The sequence below is a fragment of the Polyodon spathula genome, chromosome 13 (assembly GCF_017654505.1).
Source record: "Polyodon spathula isolate WHYD16114869_AA chromosome 13, ASM1765450v1, whole genome shotgun sequence".
Classification (NCBI taxonomy): domain Eukaryota; kingdom Metazoa; phylum Chordata; class Actinopteri; order Acipenseriformes; family Polyodontidae; genus Polyodon; species Polyodon spathula.
This window is the reverse complement of record NC_054546.1, coordinates 31,661,820-31,682,867: the sequence shown is the minus strand read 5'-3', so window position 1 is coordinate 31,682,867 and position 21,048 is coordinate 31,661,820. Positions and strand designations below refer to the sequence as shown.

The following is a 21,048-nucleotide window of genomic DNA, read 5'->3' as shown; positions in this document are numbered from 1 at the left end:
GAGCTTGATCGCATACATTCATTAAAGTGTCACCACACAATAATTACTGGGGCACATGACTGGAGATTTGTTGCCTGTTACCCACCCCTCTTTACCTTAGCATCCCTGCAGATATAATCATCCCATCCAAGTGCAATTGCACCCTAAAATGTTAAGTGGTGGGCATATTGAACAATCGTGGTATAAAAGGGAACAAATGCTACAGTCTTGCATGAATAAAGCTTTAATTGGTAAACTTGACGTTGCAATGAAGCATTGGTTTAAGTGTGACTTTGAGTTGAGGCAATGAAGAATCTGGAAAACTGCAGCGTCTGTTTTCTAAGTTGCATGCATCAAACATCAGTAGACCCCATTGTAGCTGTCAGCTCGCAAGCTGGAAAGTAACACAGCAAGGTAAGAACAACCTTGATCTAGCAGGCATATCGACATAATGTAGTCTACAAACTAATATTTCTTAAAGCAAAGGCAAGTTTTGAGCTGTAACTAGGAAGCACATTTCACAGCAATTAATGTGTAATATAATATACCAGATGAAGTAATAAGATCTAAATCCTCAGAATGTTTTCAATTAACAGTGAGATGCTGCCATGGAGAAAATTCACAAGCAAGGGTCAAGGGACTGAACGTTCTTTCTCACATTTCTTAAATTCTAATGTATATGTTGTTTGCCTGAATTGTGAGATTGCGACTGGTGAAACTATGTACTCTTTAAGCTTGTGAGAGGTTGTAAACTGAAAATAAGTGCAGGCATTTATCAGATCTTTGATCAGAGAGTCTTGGGTGGCCATTCCATTCCTGCATTGTGTAAAAGATAATAATTTTTTCCCTTAATTATAATAAATGGGAAAGCACAACTGAATGTGTCTGCAAACATGCCTGTGATGGCAGCATGCCGCAGAGACCATCTGGGGTTCTGCAACTGCACGTCTGTTTTTGTAGGTTTTTTTTTTTTTTTACGGAGTCCTCACAAGCTTTAAGATGAATGAAACTGATCGTTCTCAGCGAAGTCGACCAAGAAACCGCAGACCCAGTTAAAAGCTCAGTAGTCTCTGAACCAGCTTTTCGAATTCGTCACTGAGTGTTATGCTGGACTAAGGCAAGGGTTTAACAGACACAGAGTGGAGTCACTTTTGTTTAGGGTCTCATATGGCTGTGTGATGGTGAATGTTGGGCAGGGCAGGAAATATAATAATATGAAAACAACTTTTCAAAGTTTATTTTTACTTTTACGCTCATTAGTACCAAAGATTTATTTTGACCAGAAATCACAACATTTACTTGTATGCTACTTAAAGAAGATTTATGTCCTGTATAAACCTCAGGTGTTTATAGCTTCATTTACAGGCTTATTTTTGCCACCAAAAACATTACAGCTTTATTGTGTACAGATGTATGTACGTTATTCCTCATATACTTGCATTTTCATGGTCATTCTAGGGAAATTCTCTTCTTCACTTCAATGCTTTCTTTCCTGTCATTAACTGACATGCTTTCCAGCCAAATAATCAAGGAAGTGTAACAGATTTCCTGAAAGTAAGGCATGCAACCTGACAAATTGTTTGTTTTCGTGTGTGTGTACGTATATATATATACACAAACACATACACACACACAGTGGAACGTCGCATATCCGACCGTCACATAACCACCCTGATCAATTAACCCTTGGCGGTCCATTTATTCAGCACCTGTCGCACCTGTCAGGTCCAATTTATATTTACATGCACTGTTTAAAAGTATTTTGCTTCACAGTAAAACAGGTTTAAAAGGCACTGCATATCAAAGGACACTCAGTACTGCATCTCCAGCCAAGCCCCACCCCTTGTTCGCTGTATTTCACATACCTCTTCATAGTTGTGCATACTGAAAAATCCTCTCCTGATCACTCATTTTATCACCAAACTCCTCAATAAGGCAATCCAAGTCATTATTTTATTACTATAACATCTCAGAAAGCTCTGATATTCTTTGGGTGCTGGATGCGGAAGCAACTATCTTGTTTTTCTCGGCTTTTTCCAGAGAAAAAATGACTATAGACCTGTGCTTGACGTCTTTTTGATGTCGGACATGGTCCGACATCGGATTGGAAAGGGAAAATTGTAATGTCGGAAAATTGTAATCTCGCTAAATAAATAAATAAATAAATATTAAAAGTAGGCTACAAGAGTAATGGTATAGGCAGCGTTATAGCAATCAGCCTTTTGGTGCGTGCCAGGCAGCTGTGTGCAGCAGTGACGTTTCAATACACCAGTTGAGAAAGCTTTGTGTTTTAGTCAGTGTGTTTTTGTGCAATGTGTTTATATGATGGAGCGCACGCTTGCTGATATTGGCAGCGTGTTGTTGTAGCTTTTAAATGCATTTGAATTAAACAAGCAAGCTTCATAAAACACAATGCTTACCGGCCGTTTGTTTAAAACAGCCGAAGCAATATTCAAACCACGCAAAGTACCGTGACAGAGATATTAAGAAAGCAGAACCAGGGAGGCAGGGACTTCGAGTTAAGAAAAAAGCCATCAGTTGCAGGTTACTGTACATTTACTGTTTCGTTTTGTATTGTTTTTGCGTGGCGATGGCTTATAGTAATCTGCATAGCAACACTGTGTATTGTAGCCTAATTAATGTCGTTTACGTTTACTTACTTTTAAAGCAAAGAATTTCCCCGTGTTTAAAGCAGTTTGAGTGTTGTTTTTTTTCACTAATCTATGTAAAACCATGTGTAAATGTAATTTTCTATAGATGTTTACAAATCCAACTTTCCCATATCTGCCTGTATCAGTCCACGGGGTCGGATATGCAACGCTGTACCGTGTGCGTGTGTACTATCTGATTATGTCTGTACAGTAGCTTGTATTTTATTTTGTATAATGCCAGCACAAAAAGAAAAACAAAAACACATAGATAAGGTTTTCTGTTGGTTCCTTTAAATAATAATACGACAGCAGCAATACAAGTAAAAAAACAAAAGGAAGCAACACCTTCAGTTACAGCTTATTTTGGAAAGAAAGTTGATCCAACAAGTGTCAGAGCACTAGAAATAACAGGCCTGACAGTGGATGTTGTCACACGAGATATCAGACCTGTTAGTATAGTAGAGGGAGCTGCGTTTAAAAATCTGATTGAATCTTGCTCCGGGCTATGAAATGCCCTGTTGAAAGACAATCTCCAAATTCATTACTCTGGATCACGAATGTGCAAAGGAAAAGCTTTGACGGGATTTAAGTCAGGAGTATAATTAGATGTCCATCACTACCGACGTATGGACAAGCATGGCACAAGAAGCGTTTTTAACAGTCACCTGCCATTACATTAAGCAAAACTGAGAACTGGAGTCAAAAGTATTAGCGATACAAAAATGACACGAGAGACACAGCTGTGAATTTAGCAGAAGCGAGCAATCAAAGAAACACAGAGTTTGAGGTGGCTACAAAGTTATAGCTTGTGTTCGTGACAAAGCGGCAAACATGTGCAGAGCAATGTCTTTGTTTTCTGCAAGCGAGCATGCCGTGTTACTTTTAGGTAGTGTGGCAAGTGTGAGCTGTGCAGGGCACAATATAAATCTCTGCATTCAGTAAAGCTTGGAGGATGTACAAGAAGTCCATATGTTTGTGGCAGCAGCAAGGAGACTGGTTGCACATTTTAAAAAGAGTGAGATGGCAACAAGTGCTTTAAATAGGAAACAAACAGAAATGTTGAACACAGAAAAAGCACCACCCAAGTCATACAGGACGTACAAACAAGGTGGAACATGGTTTATTATATGTTTGAACGCCTTATTGAATTAAAATGGACAGTTATTGCTTGTTTGTCAAACCCAGATTTGACCAAGAAGTCTGACGCAGCTAGTTTAGATATCACGAGTGAGCAGTGGAAGCTAATGGCTGAGATACTGCGTCTACTACAGCCATTCGAACTGGCTACAGTACTATTGAGTGCAGAGAAAAACATTATGGCTTGTTCTTTGTACCCACATAAAACACAGACTGACTGAAGTTCCTGATGAAGAGGAGACACCGTCTTCTTCAAATTCAACTGATTTGCTAATTCCAGTTACACAGAGTTTGAGAGATAAGCTAGTGCCTAATTTGTCTTGCCGATTTTGTTTACATCAGCTGAATGACCCTAATGAGGTTATGCCACTGCTTTTTGTGTCATTTATTGACCCCATGGCAACAAACACACACTACTTCCAAGGAAACCAACAAGAGGTGACGATTTATGCTGCTGAAACTCCATTAAACATCAGCGAAGATCCCCTGATTTGGTTGGAAAAATAACCAGACACGCTTTCTCAACCCAGCAGCCCTGGTAAAGAGCATTGTTAAGTATCCCTGCAACATCGATCCCGAGTGAGCGTGTGCTCAGCAAAGCAGGGGTGCTTGTGAACAAACTCCATTCTTCTTTGAAACTGGAGAATGTGGATGCCATAATATTTCTGATTTATAAACGGAAAATAAGCTCTGGAGCGAGCACAGACTTTGTTATGTTGGACTTGTCAATAGTTATCCTTGTGTTCCCCGTTGGAGTTTTTTTCCGGTTGCTGTCAAGACATCTTAAAGTAAGACAGTAATATTTTTAATGTTTTATTAACTTTTTTGTGGGTAACCTCGTCGACAGTGTGACTAGACATAAATAATTAGAAATGTGTAGTTTTAAGTTCAATTGGAGAAACGTTTACTTTTCGTGATTAGACTTGATGAAAATATGTATGTGCTTACTAGTTATATGTTTCTTTTGAGTTCTGAGAAAACGATGCATCGATAGTAAAAAAAAAAAAAAAAAACACTGTCCCAGCCCTACACTAGTGTGGTATTATGCCTTTTTTTTATAGAATGGCTCAGGATGCAAATATAGCCTTCATCCATGTATACTGAGCATCAAAAGAAACATATCACTTATATTTGGATAAAATTCACTAGATGTGATCGAAAAATGACAAACTCTGTTTTAGAGCAGGTGCAGTGACTTTTTATTGTGCTGATTAACAATTGACATCACGAAGGTGCTGCAAAATGATCCGTTGATCTTGACCAGGTGTTGTGACTCTTGGTCTCCCAATTCGTGGCCTGTCATTGACAGTATGTCTGGTTATACCGTCTCCCCATGTTTTAAATTGCTGGCTGTGAGCACCCAAGACAAGACGGTGAGTCACAATATGCTGCCCTAGTCCAGCCTCCAACATGCAGACGATTGCATGAAGGCGCTGTTCTCTTGACAGACGTGGCATATTGTTTTTTTTTTTTCTGTGATTTTCTTTATTGCTTTTATTCAAGCTTGCAATTCAACAGCTGAAATCACTCCATATCCAGTGTCCAATCAACTGTCTCACTAATTAGGTGATTAAGTAAGTGCATGTGCTTAAGTCATAGTTACTGAAGCCTGTCATGGTCTAGGATGAGTGATATATATATATATATATATATATATATATATATATATATATATATATATATATATATATATATATATATATATATATATTAGGGGAACTTAAAGTCTTGAATAACAGCAACTTAGCGCGGGAAAAGTTCATTTTTCAAGTTGCTCCCGCAGGTTGAAAGTCTACAAGTAAAGTATTTCTCCAAGTCAGGTGATGCAGTGTTTTTTTTTTTTTGAGCCATCTATGAGTACAATATATATAGCAGTGACCAAACATGATTATTTTGGAAAAATTGTTATTATTATTGTTATTTAACATATATTCTAATATCGACTACATATAGTATGCCTGATCCTGTTGCAACTTACGTAGTATGAAAAGGAAATTCTGCGGCCTTTAATTATTTAATTATTAAGGCCTGCATAATTATTAAGGTTCCCATCTATATTATTTTTTCTTGGTTAATACCAAATTTAAACAATACCAAAACTAACAACCAGTGACAACAAATAAACACTACAAAGAGAAACACATATATGCAGGGACTGAGCTAAATGCTCACCAAATCACCAGTATTCACAGCTACAAAACTACACCATAAACAAAACTTAAACTTATAGAGACAATTAATATCCATAACGTTGAATACTGCAATGCAAACTCTGTTTAGCACCGACATAAACACGTAAAAAAAATAAAGTAGCTCTCATCCTTACCTGTAACCTTTTTAAAGCTTCCTTGGCCCTGTTTCTGACTGCTGAGGTTGGATACGCATCAGAATGGTCAGTGGTCAGACGGCTTCTAACTGGACTTAGTATAGTTTTCAATTGTGAAAACACCTGTTCACAGCGGTAAGTAGAACCAAAGGCCGACATCAAGGCAAAAGCTACTTTTTTCATGCAGGCGTACTTCCAAGGAAGGGAATACCAACAATCTTGAGTTGCCAGGCACTTTCCTTTTCAAGCTCACCTTGCAGTGATTTGAACTTTGATACCCAGCTGCCTGAGCTTTGGAAGTCTATGGGTTCCAATTTAAATCTGTCAGTGTTAATCCGCTCAAAATGTAGAAGTTGTATGTCGCTTTCCTTTGTATTGTCAGGGTTCACAAGAAATGAAAACGGGTCCTTTGTCACAAAAGTCTTAGAATCGTCTTGTGAACTCGTTTTCAAGCTGTCCCATATAGTTACATATATCCCCAGTGTTCACTCGATGCTCCTCTGAATGGGGAAGTAATGAAAGGTAGATGTTTCGATGTCTTGTCCAAAAACGGATAACTTAGCACAGAAACCTTTCTAGTCTTCATACAGCTGAAGTATGGTTTTCTCTGTTCCTTGTAGCTTAGTATTCAGGTTGTTTAAGTGTCATGTGATGCCTGTCAGAAACATAAGTTTTGTTAGCCACTTGCAATCAGTAAGGTCTGCATATTGTTGACTACTTTCTTCAAGAAAGAGCTTGATGGGTTCAAGACAAGCAACAAATCGCTTGAGCATGTTACCTTGACTCAACCAGCGTACATTACTGTGCAGCACTAAATCTATAGCAGAATACATATCATTCTGTTCTCCAAATCTTCTGTGTGTCAAAGAAGAGCGGGCAATCACAAAGGTGACAATTATCACAACTTATGTCATTACTTTGATTAAATCAGAAGACGAGATGCAATGGAAACTCAGAGACTGTCTGATCTCAGTTTCCATAAGTTTTATAAAGCCAGCTGTTTTACCCACCATAGCAGGTGCGCCATCAGTGGTAGCAGAAAACACTTTATGCAGGTCGATTGGTTGTTGTGTGAAAAAGTCTTTGACAACATTAAGTATGCCTGTAGCCTACATTGTACCATGCATAGCACAAAGAAAAGTTCTTCCTTTACCTTCCCATTGATACAGTAGCAAACAATTCTAGCCAGTCAGGGGTGTCATTTATGTCTGTGCTTTCGTCCCGTGCAAGGCTCATCACATCACATGTTTGTAGGTCTTTGTTTCCTAACATCAGGTGACATTTCACCTATTCGCCTTTGAACAGTCTTGGCTGACAATTACATTTCTCCAATAGGAGCAATTATTTCTTTCTTGTTCGCAAAGTCGTGAAATAGTTCCTCAGCACAGTTTACGAAGGCTTCCTTTATGTAGTGTCATGTCTGCTGCGTTTCGCAGATTTTCACGTACTCTCTTTATTCGGTCTTATTTATTTTCTGTTTGCTCTGCACACACTCTTAACTCAGGGGAGACGTTAGGAGGACAGAGATGTTACAAACTCCTAGTGGTTTATGTTCGAGCACTGGACGAGCTGTTAGTAAGTCCATATAACCTTTATTTAATTGGAAAGAAAGACACTCAAGACTCATTCATTTTAAGTTTTACAAATCAGAGCAATGCTCCTTCGGTTTATTAAAATGCTTTTAATATTTGGAAAAAGGTAGGTTGATCAGACCTCCAAATTCCAACACATGCGTGTCTACAAGCACCCACTTCTATATTTCAGTTTCATTCAATATAACACTCTCTTAAAACCAAAACATAGTTTCCAAACCTTATAGCAATGCAACCAATACATGTAAGACATAATAATGTTAGTAATGTGCTTACCTCCTATTATAAGGAAAAGTAGCGTGAACAAAGGAATCAGTCTGGTGGAGATCTGCAAGTGATGGACCACTTCACCCTGTCAAGCAAAGGTCTTGAATGTGGTACCCTTTTGCGAAAAGTGTGAGTTTTTATAGGATTCGTCTCCATAGGAATACATGGAGAATCTTTATCAAGTCCAATTCTTATCTCTTTGGCATACAACAGCCTAAAAATTTAGAGCCTTGTGCCAGCAATTAATAAAAATATAACACCTGGTCTACACATCCAATCATGATCTCACCCGCTCATTTCTCGACCCCTCCTCTATCTAAAAAGCTAGGTGAAACAAAGAAAATAATATTATTTTGAATATATGAATGTTGTCTGAAATATATACAACACTATTAGTTATGATTATATTGATTATATGTATTAATGTCTAATAATATATTCCCCCATGCCATTCTATTCTTCAAATTAGTTTTCCTTCTCTCTTTACAGGCATGTGCTTAACAGATATTATAGGGAGCTTCCAGCTTATGTTTTTCCCAATATAGAGTTTCTCTTCATGGATAATCTATTTGTTTTTTATTTAAGTGTAAGATTGTAATGTCTCTGTCCTATGAGTTTCCTAACAGCACGAATTCAGCTGAACTGCGGACGACCTCCTATTTTTTTCAGCTGCACAAAAACCAGCTAAAACCAGTTTTCTAGTTGTGCGCTTCGTTTTCCAATTTCCAGCGATAATCAAAGTTTTTTCCAATTTTTCTATGGTGAGAAGACACTCTCTAACCTTGACGCTGTTTGATAAGAGAATTCCGCTCTTCATGCCAACTATCCCTTCACTTTCTGGCACGACTTCAAGACAGGCTCACAGCAAGTTATAAAGTTTTTACTTTCTTAAAACCCATCTTCTATTCTTTTTCTTAAAATTTCTTTTTAAGCTTCTTATTTTATTTTTCAAACAATATCCCTTTATGTTGCATCATCTTTTAACTCAGTCAAACTAGACAGTTTACTCCCTATAGAACACGATTACTAACTATTTTAAATGCGAACCTATCTTGATGAGAAACAATTTCATGTATATTATTATGACAGGCAGTGTTAAGCATATGGTCTTACATGCACAAATAGTTTATAGTAAAAAGCAAGCATATCAAACCTTATTTCAACATTTAACAACATTTTCTTAGGCTAAAAAGGGTGCTGCAGAAACTCGCATTTGGGAATCAAGCCCATCTTGATAAGAAACTGCCTAAAAACTGGCCACTTGTATCAAACTATACCAGCTTCTACTGCATGATTTTATATAAAGAAAATACATAAGTTTCACAATTAAGAATTAAAACAGCATTACGCGTTACTTTTGATTACACACTTACACAATTTTCCAAACTAAAGATTATACAAACAATACAAAGGATTATAACACATATTATTGCATTAATACATTTCATTTTAAATTCTCCAATCCATGTCTGGGGTTTCAGCTCACTCCCAGCAAGACTCCACTTCGGTCTCAGGTTCCGCTCGGGTAGGCTCAGTGAACACGACAATAGGCTCTCGAATCCATCGTCTCGCATCACAGGTGTGAGTCGCCATGGCCTTGACTTCGTACCTACAAGACACTTGTACACGCTTAGTAGGGACACCTTCCTCACATTCTAATTTTCCCAGATGCGCCCATTTTACTAAGTGACCCTTTCATTCATGCATCCTCTTAATATCTTTTTGGGTTTACATTTAAATGAGAGAAAGAAACACCTACAGAATCATTGCATTCAAACAAGATTCTACAGTGTTTAGCCAAATGACTGCATGCCGGACAAAGTCTGAGCCCAGTCAATGATGACTTGCTTTGGCATATATTACATGCACATTTAACAAGAGGATTATGTTTTAATTTATGTGTCAGGGTTACTTCTGCACCATGTACAATAGTTCTGGATCTGTACACATTGTTACTATACACTTCTTTCTGCTCACATGGAGACACTTTAGAAGGGATGCCATTCATCCAGAATACAGTAGGGGGCCAAAACTTACTGTTTTTCATATCAGCAGGCACCTAACTTGTAGTTTTTTTTATCGTCATTAGTGGGGAAACTCAATACAACTGAATCTGAATCAGTTGATGAACCATGAGCCTTAGCTACTGAGATTCTCCATACAAAAGGATTCAATGTTTTACTGACCAGCCTAGCTGATTCAGCGTTATTTGCGACATAGCCTTCGTCCGTGAAACACTTGCCTTTCTGAGCTATAGCTAGAGCTGCAATGTAACTTGCCTGTGTAGGAAGATAATTTTTAGTTGCAAACTTAGAAAAGCTGGCTGTCTGTTTTTCAAAAGAATCACCAGCTTTTCTAGTGCACTCACGCTTGACTGCTTCATCGACTCCAGAAAATTTGGCTTGGTGCTTGGATGTGAAATGGCGCTGGACTCTTGAGGTACGAGATGCACATGCACACGCTACAAACATTTATTTATTTGTTTATTTATTTTAATGATATGCGTCAGAGCTGTTTTTGGATATTTTTATTTATTTCTTATTTTCTTTTAATATTACATACACTCAAAAGTTTGAATTACTGAACATCTTGTGTTATAACTATTTATCATTACACATTTTTAAAAAACATTTCCTGAAGTTCATGTTTAAGTACCGTGAAATGATTTGATGCAATGCATGCCGTTCTGACTTTTTTTTTCTCCATGAAATACACAGTAGCTTGCAGATCAAGGATTTGATTTTGGCCTGAAACTTTTTATATATTTATTTATTTATTTATTTAATGCAGGTGTGTGCAATTTTATTTCTTAATCACCTTTGTGAAATGTATGTGAGAGAACACAACATGACTCATCAAACCCCCCCCCCCCCCCCCCCGCCACACACACAAAAAAAAGGTTGATGGTGTCAACGTTTCTGAAAAGGGCTGACATGCCAAGCAAAATGTCTCGGCGTGCCACACTCTGGCACACGTGCCGGGGGTTGCCGATCCCTGAGATAGACCACATAGTACTACAGTAAGCAGGCACAGAAGTTGGTTTTAATGTGCTTGGTTGAAATAGTGTGTGATATTTACTGTCCAAAGCAATGTTTCCTGTAAAATAGTAAGTGGATTTATAAGCAGGTCATGTGTCTGCAGGGAATATTTCTCCTCTGAAGTTTATGTTAAATAACATACATCTCTGGGCTCTTATTTTTTGGATGCCCTAGACTCTTTGAACTGGAGCGTAGACTAGCTGTAAAATCAACAGCAGACGTAGCAGCACAGGGCCGACAGACAGACAGACGATGACGGCACTCTTTGCGGCTCCAGCTACTCCCAGCAGGCTGTGATTGTTGAAAGCTGCACTTGCTACAGAATGCATCAGATCCTTTAGGAACTGTCAAATAAAAAGGTGTGTATAAATATCTGCAGTTGTTTTTGGCAGGGTTAATGCTTTGTTAGAAGTACGCAGAGATGATTTAGGAATGTGAATGCCATTTTTGAAATGGAGTGGCATTGGAAGTGCCACTCTCAATCAGGTGTAACTGTCCACAGTGCCTTTTACTAGTCCATGTAGTAATGAAGTGTTGTAAGCTATGTTGCAGCTGTTTGGACTGTCAGATATAGAAACGCACTGCAACTGCCAGTTTGAATAAACATGTCTGCAAGTAGAAGAGAAATGCACGGAGGTGAAGTGTTCAGTTCTCAAATTGAAAGAGAAACCTACAGGGGTTGGTATGGTAATTGACTATAATTGCCATTCTTTTTAGTAACTGATTATCTCCTGATACTATAGCATCCGATAAGGTAAGTATTTTAGTCACAGTGCAATACATGGTACAGAGCTGTGATGTGATAAAATATATTCGCTAGGAATGCAGTAAGAATATATCTTTCAGTGTCTCAAATGTTTCAGCTTCTGTGTTTCTGTAATGACCTCTTTAGACAGAAAGATACAAAACAGAAAGTTTTTTTTTTTGTTTCCTTTTTTAGTGGTGCCATCAAAGGATTGCTGTTTAGTTTGGGTATTATGACCTGTTCAGATCAATATTAGTGGGGGTTTTTATGTTTTTTTTTTTTTTAAATATATACATTTGTTTGTAGAAAATAGGATCTGTTGGTAGAACTCAGGTTGATCTCTTCCCCTTTAAGGGATGTGATTGGATGGGCGCCCTACATGTCATCTTTCTGTTCCCTATAGATAGCGAAAGATGTCTGTACGCTCTGTTGGGGTCCAGTGGCAGCTGACGCAGTCTGACTGAAGAGAAGAGGTTAGCTGACAGAGAGCGGAGTTAGCAATAGACCTAAGGAAATGTTACGGGAGTATTTGTCTGATGTTGCTCATGTGGCCTAAAGCATACTTTATATCATCTGCAGTATATTTTCCTAATATTCTGTGCCATACCCTATTATATGTGTCCTGTAGTGTGATTCTCTATAGTTGCTTTTCAATTATTTGCCATAACTATTCCATCACAAATTGCTGCTGGTGTTCTGATGTGAGGTAAGCATATTGGTGTTGCACTGTGCACTGAAGCCTGTGCAACAATGCTTCTCAACCTCACTTGCCAACAGGCGGCCTGGATGAGTTTTAAGAAGCGTTTTATTTTTCTTTCTGGAGTAGTAAGTTTGTTTTTAAGCACAGCAAATTAGGAAAAAAAAAATAACCACAGTGAATGCTACAGAAGGCATTTAATAGGATATTACACTGGTAAGAAAAAAGTATTATAAAAGATAGATGATATACAGTATCCCTTTAAAAAGACAAGGAGCCCTTTTTGCAGCATAGTGGAAGACATTGCTTTTGGTAGCTGCAGTTTTATAGAACCCTTTGTCACCTTCAGTCTTGTGGGGGTCCCACTAAAATGAACTGTATTTTAAAAGTTGTTCTATGTATGAAGTACTGGGTTAGAAAAAGGCAGTCGTCAGAGTGTTAGAATACCTTATAAACATTAAGACTTGAAATTTGCTGTGTTAAAGCTTTTTTTTTTTTTTTTATTGTATGTTGGAAATAAAAGTTATTTTTTTATTGTATTGGTAGCCAATTAGCCTCTCTTTTAATATTAAAAAACAACTTCAATTGATGCAAGATTTCAAAGGAAACCCTTACTGGATTAGTTACCCTTACTGGATTAGTTACCCTTACTGGATTAGTTTTGGGGTGAAAAAACAAATTGAGCCTTGCCATAAGATTTGCTTTTCATTTTTACTATATATGGTTATCCAGACTCTAAACTAACCACGTGTGGGCTTTTAAAGTGATGTGGTAATAGTTTGAAAAATGCAAAACTACAGAAACGTCTTAGTCTAGACAAGTTGTTTATGTGATAGGATTGTCATTATCTGCGGAACAAGATGTTTATACTGGTAATGAAACGGTTAAAATGAAGAAGAAAAAAAAAAATGAAATTCCAGGCTTTTTTTGTTTTTAAATGTCAGTTCATGTGGCAAGCACATATGTGTTTGTGTTGTCTTGTTGCAGCGCTCTGTCACTTCTGCCAGGTGAATAATTTATGGGGGCTGGATTGCTTGTTTGGACCTCCAGCAATCTCATCTGTTTAGAATCTGTCAAATAGAGGTCCCTGGGGGGATCAGCCGGCAATTTCTTCTGTGGAAGGGGACCATGTTCAGCTGGCGGAAATGCAGCAAAAACTATACATCTCTTTCAGTCCTTGACAGAAACGAGAAATCAGCACTTGGCGGAAAACACACATGATCTGTTTTATGAAGATATGAAACATTTTGCATTCTGTACCATCACAGTGTTTATCTTGATGTTTTCAAGCAGGGGCTGTTCAGTATGACTGCTCTCAAATCAAAATATGGATTTTAAATGAGTTATTGTTTCTTTCAGCATTTTAGATTAATCTGTTGTATAGCAGAGAAATATATCCACGAGTAAAATTCCTCCTACAACCAGGAAAGAAACTTCAGTTTTATTTTGTAAATTTATATCTGATGAAATATTTCAGTTCTCCTCTACTATATTGGCCCTAGGATTTTTCCTTTCCTAAAATACCTTGTTTCAACACAATCTGCTTTCCAATGCAGGTTTCCCAAAACAGCTTTAAATCCACACTTCCTCTACCTAAAATACCTGACAAGACCAAGGAAACTTACAATATACAATATAATGTGCTTTATTTATTTCAGTTAATACTTATAATAACATCATTCTGCAGGGATTACTGAGCAGAACACCTTCTCCTTAATATTGTCCTTTATGATCCAGGAATGTTTGTTCCAATATTCAACAATGCATTATTGACTTAAAGGTGATAAAATTATACCCTAATGGGATAAGCCACAGCTGCATTTTGTTGGGGTTTTATTTATTTTTTACAGCTCTGGTTCTGTGATCACCCCTAAGGAGATCCAAGGAGATTTTCCTTAATTGGGCCCTACAGTATTAGCACACAGTTTCATATTAAGCTGTGAAAAACTAAAATTAAAACAAGAACAAATCACAGGGTTTCCTCTGGGCTGCCCCTTTATGTGTTTGTAATATACTTCTACTTGGAAATGTGTTTCAGTGGTTAACAATTTCTCAGACACCCAAAGTCTTGATATTATAACTGCCTGGCCTCTGGTTTGTGTATCTCCCTGCTTCTTAAATCGTGTTTCTCATTACCCTGCTGCAATTAAAGATTCATGGTATTGGGGGGTCCCAGTTCCCTTAGATTACAGTGTCATTCTGGAGAAATAGCATATACTGTATGTGTGTTATTTAGCTGCCACTCAGTTACTCGTAATCAAAGTACACATCTCATGTATCAAATCCTTATCCAAATTAAATACCGTGAATTGCTGGAAAAAAAAAAAATCTAGATCATTCATGCAATTTCAAGGACAGTTTTGTACTCCATCAATATGCATTAAAATGATTTTGTTAAACTGAATAAAGGAATACAGTGAAAATGCTTCTGGGTAAGCACGTCTGTAGTGACACTTAGCAGTAATCAAGAGTATGAGAATCTTGTCTGTCTGTCAATTTTCCATTTTTGCATATGTATTAAGAACGGTTTTTCCAATTATGATGACACTTTCTGAAGACATCATTTGGCTTGTGTTCAGAATCTGGGGTGTCTGTCTGCCTGTATGTTACACTTTCTGTGAGTACAGTGGATCCAGGACTCTCCCCCCCCCCCCCCCCACAACAGATCATGACATTTTGTATTTACAGCCATTTCTTAAGCGACATATTGTTCATCTAATAAGTTGACTTTTTAATATCTAATCGATGTCAGTTCTTTTTTTATTTGAAAATAATTCTGATAGATCTATATGAATTACTATAATTTTTTATATCCCCTTCTGTCACACATTTTTTATTAGATTTTTAGAAATTTTAAATGTTTGTGTGAATTTGAGAATTTGCCCTGCGATAACTTTGGGGGGGGGGGGACATATATGCATTATAAAATCGATACATGGAAAGAAAACTGATACAGCTGTGCACACAGTGACTGCAAGGGATATAAAAGACACATCATGGTAAATGTTTACCTGTTTACCATAATTGCTGTGCTCTCAGTAACCAATCTTTGCTTTTCTAATGATTGGCTTGTTTTCATCCTTAGTTTTCATTGAATTAGTTTGCAGTTAAACAAAATACCACTGGAAAATATAAGTACATATTTAGCCAGATGTGTTTGTCTTTTATATAGGAGAATGTGATGCCAATGTAACACATTAGGTACGGTTAACTGAAATTATTTTGTTAGCTCTCTTCTTCAAATAAACTAAATTTAAGAGTAAGTAGTGCTGGATTGCGTTTGTAGATCAGGTTCCCTTTGCACGGTAACTAACATGGAATGCAGTTCTTTTACCACACCATGTGGGCTGATTGCTTTAAACACAACAGCAAAGTATCTTACCAATTGGTGTCTAGTCTAAATAGATCAAATCTAATCAGGGAAGTTTAAAATGGTGGTCTGAGCCTCTTGGGAGTACTGCTGCTAATACAATATAATTGATAAATGACACTGGCCTTTGGCTTTGAAATCTTGAGTCCCCAGAGACTGAAATACAAGGAGGCTTGCCAAAAAAAAAAAGGAAGCACATCAATGTTCCTATCAGTTCTTTAGATTTGTGATTTCTAGACACTAGATGGAGCTGAAGGTCTTTCACATTTGCATTCTTACATTTAAAAACATAACTAGGCATATGCTTCATGTATTAGCAGATGTCTCATTCTCTCTAGAATAAGGAACCTGTGAATTAGTGGATTTTATACACAACACCATGTGTGCTAATTCTTTTACACGCTTCCCACGTGTCCACATCTCACGTGAAGAAGAGACCTTTGTGGCCTTGATAGTGAGTGTTATTTACATATGAGTTCAACACTAAACATTTTTACAGGTAGAATTCTGTACCTTGTTTTGCCCATCTGTCACTGGGGTTGAAAGTGATTTGAAATCTGTCCTGCTTATTTCCATTGGCAGCAGAACTGATTTGAATTGGGTCTGCAATCTATGAGCCACAGCTGGGATTTTGGGTTGTTTTGTTACTTTGAAAATTACCTAATAGGTTTCCAAAAAAAAAAGTGTATGCAGTAATATATACCTGAGGCTCAAAATAAGCTTGATCAATGAATGTCTGATTGAGATTTGCAGATTAAAAGCCATGATGATTTCTGATTGACTAGTTGTTGCATCTCTGTGTCACTTCAGTTTACTATGGTTGATGTGGCGCAATTCTAGATCCCCGCTAATGATCATTTATCCCCTAAAAGATGAATGGAAACACGGAGTGGAGTAGTTGCATTGCAGCTGTTGTCTAAACTGTTACCAAGAATAAGTTATAGCTTTATTATTATTCTGGATGAATTTATTGCCTGAAGTTTTGTCCGGACTGTCCTTGAGTGGCTGTAAGGACTAGACATGAACTGTGCAAGAGCTAATACCAAGCCCTGATGTGTTAAAATGCTGTTTTTGACCATTTGTAACTCCGTAAAGCATTGAATTTATGACCGAGCTTGCTGAAAGGTCTTTTGGCAGGCTGCTAGTTTTGTTGGTAATGTCTGTGCTGGTTACATTTCTACTCTTTGGCTTGCTGCGAGGTTAGCTTCCACCTGAAATAACTAATACTAATATATAAGAATGTCAGGAATAGCAGGTCATTTAAGGTTTGTGCTTGTTTTTCTCGACTCCCCCCCCACTGCTTATTCAGTTTTAATAGCATCGCTTTTATAGAGCATTATTTCAGTCGTCCTGCTGGTGGACTGGAAAGCAGTTTAGCAATCTCACAGTGACTTTAATGTTTGGTTTAATTTAATTTGCACATAGATGGAGGGATGTTTCATTTCAAATGATCGACTCCCGTTAGGTTAGTGAGTTATCCGTTCCTCCTGTTTTTCTGAGAAAGTCAGTGTCTTGTTCCATGCTTTGTTGTCTTGTACACAGTTTAAATTGAAGTAACTAGGAGTGGAAAGGTAGCTGAAGTTTCAACATAAGAAACATCAGATGGGGCATTAGAGGCAAACCATCAACTAATGAAAAGCATTGTGAATAAATAAACGTGAATTTACAGTAGCCTGAATGTAAATATATGGAAGAGATTTCCCTATCAATGTGCAAATCTGCTGATGTCTTTGCAAGTTAATTTATTTATTTTTTGGTCTTGAGAGTTCTGGTGACTTATTTACTCCGGAGTTCTCCCAGATGTTTAAGATATAACCGGCTAGCAAAAGCAGTTTGTCTCATTATTAATTCCACGGCTGCATGGCATCCCAGTTAGACAAAATAATCACTTTTTTGTCTTTCCATGTGCAACGATGCTTCTGTGGGAAATCACAGCTGAATGCTGGCAAAGCGACAAAAGTGTTGTATGTGTGGATATTATAAACAATATTGTTCAAAGATTTTTTTTTTTTAAAACAATAAATTTCAATCTCTCCTTCAGCAAGTTCTTGGAAGTTTTAACTGATTATTTCATTGTCCTTTTTAGAAACCGTTTATTTGGAAAAGATGAGGAATGTGTGTGTGTTTGGTTAATATTAATCTGTGTGCAGTAAAGGGCTTTGTGCTACTAGTGTTTATGTCTGGATTTAAGCCCCTTGATTGCATCAATCAGTATAATATTCTCTGGTTTATATATGATGTGTCAGGGTTTGAAATGATGTCAAACGGTCATCTAAGTCTGCTCTAAACAGAGTTATTCAGCTCTTAACAACTGTCTCCAGAGTCTGTAGGTCTTCAATTGATTACTCACTGCAGGAAATGATCCAGGTTTAGCATGGGCCTGGTTGCTGGCACAGTCCTGTCCTGATAATTGCAGTAACACATTTCAGCAAGGTTAGTTTCAAAAACCAGTGCTGGCAAGTTCAAAGGGTCCTCATAACCTCCTTTTGTATTAATTCAAATTGTCCAAAGGTTTGGTGCAAAATCAAGGTAAATATTATGATCACCATGTGGAGTGTGACAGGGGTAGTTAGCAATTTGTCCCAGGAGTGATATCACAAATATTGTCTATTTTAATTTAGAACAAATGTGGATCATTTTACCCCTCAAATGGGGTTTCTTTCATGACCAGTGAGTGGTTCAAGGTGCTGTTGCCTTTACTCCTTCTTTGAGCTTGTTTTGTTGTCTGGAGAATCCTATTTGCCAAGACTGAACAGCCTTCCCCAATCCACTCAAATTATGTGACATTGTGGCCTTTCAACTGCCAGCCCCACCTACTCTCATATAATGATGGACCGTTCCATAAGCACCTGTGGTTCTTCCTGAGACGGAAGTAAGTTGGTAATGTGTTGCCTTTAGAGAGACAGAGAGAAATTGGCCAGCCGTGAAAGTCGGTAGGGATTTTGTAAAATTTCAATAAACGAATTGGTGCCAAATAAAATTCTCATGCAGAAACAGGGGTAATCCTCCAGCTAATGCAAGCAGCTGCTTAGTTTCCAGTCACAGACAAGTAACCCAAGTAAAGCCCTCCGACAGAGTTAATTGCCACATTTCCTGCTGCTAAAATGGCTGGGCCAAATTAATCGCCCAGTTATTGTTGGCCTGTTGACACTCAGATGAAAACATACAGTACACGCTATTCTTGTTTGTTATCGTTTTGCCAGGTTACACACAAGCTAAACTGAGTCACTCTGCCGAGCATGGCAGCTCTTTGCTTTAATTATTGAAATAGGTTTGGTTGTTATGTCAACATCAACATCCAGTCTGATCATTAAGACCGAATACATGGGTTACATTGATAGCACACGTAACATGTTACATTTCTTCTTGGAACACACATAGAGAACAAAGAGACCCCTTTCTGCACTAAGTTCTTAAATTTGCCACTGGCTGTATGAAATGTGTTTTACATGATAAAGATGTCATCCAAACACTCAATCATAGGATGCAGTACTGTAATAAAAAAGAAATAGGAAGTATGTTGGCTCATTAGGGGCTGTACATACATTTACATAAACTGAAGACAATAGGTGCATTCCAAGAAAAAAGTGCATTGTTAATCAGAGGCTGAACTCAGGTAAGATAAATACGATTTGAATGACACCTCCCTTTTAAAAAAAAAAAAAAACGTTTGACGAACCTTTCTCAGAAACATCAAAAGATAATTTTATTGTGTTAAAAAAAAAAAAAAAAAACTGTCTCAAACCTTGGAAAAAATGATCACAAGCACTCTTTAAGTGTGAATGGTTCCAATTGACAAAACTGTCTCAATTTAAGGTACAAAAACCAAGCCCCACCAACGCATGGCTTTCTTGATAAACTTGTTGTACATCATTGACATTTTCTTTACTTTTTAAATAGATTTTCCTAAATTCGAGATGGCAGCACATAGCTTTAGGGTGCTTTGAGAACTATTATTAAAATGATACACTGTATAGCCGAGTTAATTGAAATACATTTGTACTCGGTGATCCTCAGATTGGTATAAAGGCCTTAACCATTTTAGTATGAAAGTTATCGAGTTCGGCGGGGGAAGGATATTAGTCCTGTGGATATCACTGTTCTTAGAAATTTAAAATAATTTAAATGTTTCTATGACACCATTCTTTGATCTTTTAAGTGGATTGATTATACTGAAAACTTCTGATACGGATTCACATTAGCTAACTCCACATCCTAAAGCACATTTTCTGATGGCCAGTCGATTAGAGGTCTAGTGCATTTTTATCCAGGGGATACATATTGTACTCAGTGTAGGTCACACTTTAGAAACATTTACTTTTTGACTGCTACTCAAATAGAACATTCCTGTAGTACCACAGTAAATGTACCACTTTGTTCCTTCCTTAATTGACGTTTGTTATCGACAGAATTTTATTTTCCTAAAAGTCGTAATTCATTTTCATAAACCCTTTTAATTAGTTTGCCGCAGGCTGCTCTGATAACTATTATTTAATTCTTACAGAGTATATCGTTGGATTCATTTGAAATACATTTATTCCTGAGATCCTATCATTTATATAAATGCATGACCCATTTTGCCATGAAAGTTAATAAAGATATTGTTTTTGACAAAAGGGTTATCACGTCACAGAAAAATGAATTTGTCCCTGATATGTACACTTGCTTTCAAGCTGTGAAAAGCAGCGCTGGCCTGAAGGGCCGAAATGAAATGACTTCTCATGATGGTAACGCATTTCACATCAATTGAAAGGTCTACAAAAATCAAAAGAATAACCAAAGGCAGCAGCATTTACTTGGCTTTGTTTATGTGTTATTTGGTGCTGATGGAAGGTGAGGGACAATGACACTGGGTAGTCAGGCATGGGGCCAGAAAGCAGGCGTCTTGAGAGCTTCCCCTCGCAGTTCTGAGAGAGAGAGAGAGAGAGAGAGAGAGAGAGAGAGAGAGAGAGAGAGAGAGAGAGAGAGAGAGAGAGAGAGAGAGAGAGAGAGAGAGAGAGAGAGAGAGAGAGAGAGAGAGAGAGAGAGAGAGAGAGAGAGAGAGAGAGAGAGAGAGAGAGAGAGAGAGAGAGAGAGAGAGAGAGAGAGAGAGAGAGAGAGCGCACACTGCAATCCTGAACACCCCTGGCCATTCAAATGGAGAGAGAGAACTTGGCTATACTTTGGTGGTTGCGTGTGTTTGCGATGAGTATGACAAGAGGTTAGGCTGAACCACCATACTAATCCCTTGTGGCTTGAGCCAAATT

The 21,048-nt window shown here is 37.7% G+C and overlaps 1 protein-coding gene across 2 annotated transcripts in view; it reads left to right on the top strand.

The window, feature by feature from the left end:
- Positions 1–21,048, top strand: part of LOC121326271 (protein BANP-like) — a 126,217-nt gene that overhangs the window by 21,353 nt on the left and 83,816 nt on the right. The gene's annotated exons all lie outside the window — the stretch shown is intronic.